The following is a 6687-nucleotide window of genomic DNA, read 5'->3' on the forward strand; positions in this document are numbered from 1 at the left end:
GCCCCGGGGCGGGGAGGGTCGGGAGGGCGCCGCTCCGAACCGGTGGCCACCTGACGGGCCGAGCTCAGGCCAGGTGTGGGTGGGGTGGCCCAGGAGTAGCCCACACCGCAGACAGGGAAGGGAGTTAGGTCCGGGAAACCGCCAGGCAAAGACCCCAGGGCTGGTCCAAGCCGCCCCTCGGACCTACAGCCCCCGCCCCGAAGCGGCCCCCTCACCCCTACCTAGACCAGGGCTGCACCTTGCAAACCGCTGCCTCTTCAGCCTCGAATTCAGTGGCTCTGGTTCCTCCGCTCTCCTCCTGCCTGGCCCCCCAAGGGGGCCCCGTAAAGTGTAAACCTGATGTAGCTCTTCCAGAACTTACAACCTCTGCGCTCTGCCTCAGGGTACATACTCCGTAATCGGATTTATAGCATTCTGCCCGATCACCGCCCCCACCCCTAGCCGAAAGGAGCGTGCTCGTTTCCTTGCCTTCGCTTGGGCCAGAACACTTCCCGCCCCTCCACATACTCTCCTTGGGGTCCATTGCCCTGAATCTACTCCCTGACTTGTGGGTTTCCACCTTTGAACTGGGGTGGGGGTGGGGGGATGGGAGGGGCCATATTCCAAATCTGACCCACTCAGCGGAAGCCTGCTCCGAGGCCTTGCAAACTCGGAGACCCAAAGTAACCACCCAAACTTTCTAACCAAAAAAGTTCAGGGTGAGCAGTCCTGTCCTAGGGCAGTATTTTTCCCTAACAAAGGTCAATCTTCACCTTAACGGAGCCTGTCTGTTGTCATTTTGCATCTACAATAACATACCTTTGGAATGTCAAGATAATTTCCTTTTTGCGGGGACCCCTCAGGGCACAACGCCCACCTGAGCAAAGGCAACAACGACAACAAATCCCGTCATTGTTATTGTTATCACGTTAATTGTCGACTGTTAACTACCCAATACCCACAAATGTAAAAAAAAAAAAAAAGTGTCTTTTCCTTTTACTTTTTATCCAATACCACAGATTTCTACCCCCACCCCCTTTGCTTTCTCCCTTCCTCTAAAAATCTATTTTAAAACAACAATATATCCTCTGGTAATAATCAAATAAATAAATTAAAATAAGCGGTAAAACTGCCATTTTCCAGAGCGTTTTCTCAATCCTTTGAGATTTTGCTTCCAGGCAATTGTCAGTGCGGTTCCAACGCACTCACAAAAACTCTACAGGCTTGAACATTCCTTAGTTGACGGAACTATGAGCACACTGAGGTCCAAGTGGTCCCTGAATTCACGGCACTTTCCCCGAGGCCCAGAATTCAGCGGGTGAAAACGTCATTTGCTGACATCTGAAGTGCCAGAAACGTCCACCACCACTAATTCAGGGCTCCCCCCACCCCCTGCCCTCACGAAGTAATTGATATGGATATTCCCTCTTCCTTGCTGGAGCTTAGTATTTAAGACTGCTGGCTCTGAAGCCAGACTTCCCGGGGTTTGATCCTCCATCACCTATTAGTTCTGTGGTCTCCGGCAAATTACTTAACTCCTCTGTTCCTCATCTGTAGAAACAAGACTTATCGAAAACTTCGAGAGCTTGTATGTGCCCGCCACTGTTCTGTATTCTTTACGAGTTGGATTCATTTAATAATCCTCATAACAACCTTACGAGGTGGCATTAGCATTACCGTTTTGGCAGCTGGGGGAACGCCGGCCGTCCCACCGCTGGGAGACGGCAAAGCAAGGATTCAAAGCGGGCTGCCTAGTTCTATGCTCCTAGTCACCACCCTGGCACCTACTTTGCAGGGTGTTGCAGAATTGAGCATGTCTGTGCGTGGACACCCCGGGTACATGGTAAGCACTGTATTACTTTTGTTAGGCTCGTGGCCCTTTAGCTTATTGCGACAATGCAGCTGTTCTCATGCTTGTCCTCTGAGGTGCGATGGGCTGCTCTGCCCACAGCACACTCCGGGTCGCTCGCTGCCCGCGCACGGACCCTGCAGGGAGTGACCGCGGGCCCCGCGGCGCGGCTCACAACGCGCCCGCTTCAGACGCACGCTCGGGCTGCGGTACCGCGCGAGGCATCACGGGAGTCTCGCCGCCTGACGTCACCAGGGGCGCCTGCGCGCGGTTCCGTTGGGAGCCCCGTTCCGGCTGCGTCGTCCCGCGCGGCTGCCTCGCCGGCGGATCCTGCCCGCCCCGCACGCGCGGAGCCGAGGTGGCGGGAGGCCTCCGCGGCCGCCTGCCCTTGGGGGTCGTGCGGAGGAAGAAAAGGCCCAGGGGCGAGAGGGAGCGGGGCGGGCCATCGCCGGCCTCTGCCTCGGTGGCGGTCACCGGGCTGCGCGGTCCGTGGTGGCCCCGGGCCCAGGGGACCCCATCCCGCCTCGAGCTGCCCCTGGTGACTCCCCGTGTGTCGGCGGCCCCGGGGCAGCGCCCACCGCGCAGGCTCGACTCGTACGAAGTTAGTTTTTCTCCTCGATTGGCTTGTGGGCTGAAGGGTGAAGCGTGAAGAGGCTTCACGTTGGACTATGTCGTGAGCAAGAATTCGAAGCGCAATTGATTCCTGTCTTAAAGGCAGCGGGGGCTGCTAACGTGGGTTGGGGAGAAAGGGGAACCGAATATCTGAAGAGGGTGAAATTCTCTCCTCATCCTTTAGTTCTGTTTTCAGGTATTACCTACATTTTTTTTTATTTAAAAAAATTTAAATTAAACTTTATTAAGGCATACATACTGTCCCAGGGCCTTTTAGGGAGTAGAGTTTAAAAACCTCTTATATTTGGTTTTAAAAATAAAAAGTAACTTAGCAAAACCCATAGGCAATCTGTGAATCATAAGATACACACATTTTCCTCCTTGCTCCTGGGGGGAGGAAAGATGTGGTCACCTACACATATCTCCCCTTTGTCATGCTATCGCCTCTTTTTGACACTCACGTTTCTCTGATCAGAGAAGTATTTAAAGTCAACAAATAAAATCTCCAACAGTTATTTTTATGCGGTTATCTGCTAGGACTGGTGCTATCACTTTGTGTGTGTGTGTGTGTTTAAGGAATGAAGTTGAAACACTGTTCAAGGCAGTTAACGTTTTCATCTCAAGTGGCTGGTGTGCCAAAAAAGTTGTACACTTAGGGGAACAGCAGCTGGGATAAAGGGCATTCTTGTAGTTCATGTGTGAATTTAAACACATCCCTGCTCACTACTTCAACCAGTTCATGAAACTTAATTTCACTAATGGAGGTCTAAGCTGACATTATACACAGCATCACCTATGAACTATTCTTGCCAAAAATGTTGAATTGCCAAAGCTGGTCAAGCCTGTATTTTCTCTCTCTCTCTCTTTTTCTTTGGTCAAGTCTTTACACCTAACTTCCAGTTTGCAGGAAATAAAGGAGATAAAGGCATGGTAGAGACCACGATAAAACTATCAGATAAGTCCAGGATGTGGGACACCTAATTTAGTCCCATCAAAAAGTCGATGTTGGCCTTGGCCAGGTAGAGCAGCCTCCAGATATGCCAAGGGTACAGGTTCAATCCTGGGTCAGAGCACTTAAAAGCAGCAGCTGATGAATGCATAAATAAGTGGAACAAGAAACAACAACGATGTTTCTATCACTCTTGTCTTCCTCTCTCTAAAACAAGCAAAAGTCAGTGTCATTTAAACAACAAAAACAAGTAGGGAGACAGTGTTTGGATTTAAAGAGATTAAAGAGACAACCAAATCTAATGTGTGAACCATGACTGGATCCTGGCTTGAAAAAAAATCTATAAAACACATTTTGGGAACAATTTGGAGACATTTGAATAAGCATTAAATTTTAAGTGTGATAATGGTATATTGTGGTTATATACTAAAGTATATTAAGGGGTGACATGATATCTGAAATGTAATTTCAGATGTTCAGTAACAAAAATTTATATGCATAAAGCATGTGTGGTAGTGTTAATTTTTAAAACTAGGTGGTGCATACTAGTGTTTTTTTACTGTTCTTTCCACTCTTCTGTGTGTTTCAATTTTTTTTCTTAAAAACTTTTTTCCTTTGCCCTGGCCTGTTTGGCTCAGTGGTTAGAGCGTCGGCCTGCGATCCAGAGAGACCCGGGTTCAGTTCCCGCTAAGGGCATGTACTTTGGTTGCAGTTTGTCCCTGGCCCTGGTTGGGTTGTGTGGGTGGCAACCACTCGATGTGTCCCTTTCATGTCGATGTTTCTCTCTCTCTCTCTTCCTCTCTCTCCTTCCCACTCTGTCTGAACAAAAAAAAAAAAAAAATTTTTTTTTCCTTTATTGATTTCAGAGTGTTGTGGCATGAGAGAACTGAGACCACCGGAGCCAAATTAAAGCCGAATAGAGAACAAAGCCAGCCGGCGACTGATCCCGAGTTCTTGGAGATCAGCCCTGACTTTCAGCTACTTTATTTTATAGGGTGCTTGTTACAAACTTCTGCAACTGGCATTTCTTGTTGGCCTTGGGGGAGAGCCTGCAAGCAAGTGCAGAAGCAGAGGCAGCTATAAGCGATAAGCAGGAGGGAACGGAGGTGGGAGGGAACTGGGTGAACTGAGTCATTACACATCTATCCTGCTATTCCTCCTGCTATTCATTCTATTTTCTAAGTTCTAAAAACTGACAAATTTGCTTAGAGGACAAAGAGTACCAGGCCAGCTGGTACTTCCTCAGTTTGCCTCTGAAAGCTTCATAATTGGCCTTTTGTTTATTTAATCAGGATGAGGTGATAAGAGCAGGCCAGTACAACAGAGACAGGGAGAGATAGAAACATCGATGAGAGAGAACATCGATTGGCCACCTCCTGCATGCCCCATTCTGGGGATCGGGCCCACAACCCGGGTATGTGTCCTGACTGGGAATCGAACTGGTGACCTCTTGGTGCATGGGTCGGGCTCAACCACTAAGCCACACCAGCTAGCCATATGTTTCAAATTTTCCCTAAGAAACGGGGGGAAAACATACATCCTTGTCACAAGTCCATAAATGAAGGAAAATGCCAGCTGACCCATGGCCCTCCAGGCCTTGCCCCTCCAGGCCCCTTCTGCAGTCAGGAGGTGGGGAGAAGCTCCAGGTTAGTAGGCAGGGCAGGCTGTCATTGCTCCTTTGCCCCTGGTCTCTCTAGGCACTCTGTGTCCACTTTGGGAAGTAAAATTTTGGATTAGATTCAGCTAGATCCAAACAATTCCATGGTACGTTTTCTAATCTATTGCTGCGTAACAAATTATGCCAAATTAGTGGCTTAAAGCTGCCATTTTATGATGCCTGTGGATTCTGTGGGTCAGGAATTCAGAAAGGTCACAGCAAGGACAGCTTGTCTCCACTCCATGATGTCTGGGGCCTCAGGACAACTCAAAGGCTATGGGAGACTTGATGCTGGGGACAGGAATCATTTGGAGGCATCTCCACTCACATAATTAGCAGGTGATGCTGGTACAGGTTCGGACCTCTGGCTGTTGGCCAGAGCACCTGTCCATGGCCTACTCCCGTAGTCTGTCCAAGTAGCCTCAGCCTTCTTGCGTGGAGGCTTGTGGCTCTAACAGCAGCAGCCGTATAGCCTTTTAAGACCTAGTCTCAGAAGTCACAGTGTGTCACTTCCACCATAGTACCAGATTAAGAGGGAGGGAATGTAAGACCTTACCTCTCAATGGCAAAAGCATCAAACCCACAGGATAAGAGAAGAGCATGAGTTCAGAGGTCACTATTGCATACATTTTTGGAATACATTGCCACGACCTCCCCTGTTGTTCAGTGGACCTTCTTTCAGCTGCCCCCAGGTTGTGCCCTCTGAGCAAGGGTGCCTCCCCTCCCCCCCCACTCTGCTCTGGCTTGGCTGCTCTGAAAGCCCTGCACTAGGGCTAGAGTCAGAACGGAAGCCTATGAATAGGGCTTGAACAAGAATGATTTGAAACTCAGGATGTGACTTGAGCCTTTCTTCCCAAGGTTTTAAATTTCCAAAAATGTTAATTCCTTGACAGACTATTCTAATAGCTTCAATGATCCACTCCATGTGAACAACTCAAACCTTGAGACAGTACATATTTTTTAAGCCTCAGGGATTTTAGCTATTTACTGGTTATTTCCACTCAGATGAATGGTCATCATCTCAACTGGATTCTTATGCTCAAAACAGTTCACCCTTCGGAATCCCCATCATCTAAACCTCCACCACCAAGCTGTCAGAATCAAAATTTTGCCAATCTGACCTTCAACCCCCCAGACCAAATCTATTTCAAAATGCTACCTTTCCTATAACGGCACCTTAGTCCACATTCTCATTACTTCCTCTTGGGGTTATATCATACTCTCCCCTGAATGGCCTTCCCTCCACAGTTCCATCTTTAGGAAGCCCGCCCGCTAAGCCATTCCCATTGCACCACATCCTCACACACTGGCCGTGGCTCTGCAATCGTCTCTCGGGCTCTCAGTTCCTCCAAGTTGGTTCCCAGCATATCCAGTACACTGCCAGGCATTTCCACAGCAAGCTGCCCCATTCAAGCTGGTCTCTCCCATGGTCCCTGGGACATACGACCACATTTTGCCCTGCAGTGTAACCCCAAGTGATGACAGAATTTAGTGCTTCAGGAGCTCAGAGGAGGGACAAAGTCTGGTGGAGACAACAGCCTCCAAACGGTTGTGTCTGGCGGGCAGCTGGGAGATGAAGGGGTGAGTGATCTATGTAAGGAAGGTATCTATCTACTATTTTATTTTTTTCATGGGGTGCAG

This window comes from Molossus molossus, unplaced genomic scaffold, assembly GCF_014108415.1.
Source record: "Molossus molossus isolate mMolMol1 unplaced genomic scaffold, mMolMol1.p scaffold_m16_p_6, whole genome shotgun sequence".
Lineage (NCBI taxonomy): Eukaryota > Metazoa > Chordata > Mammalia > Chiroptera > Molossidae > Molossus > Molossus molossus.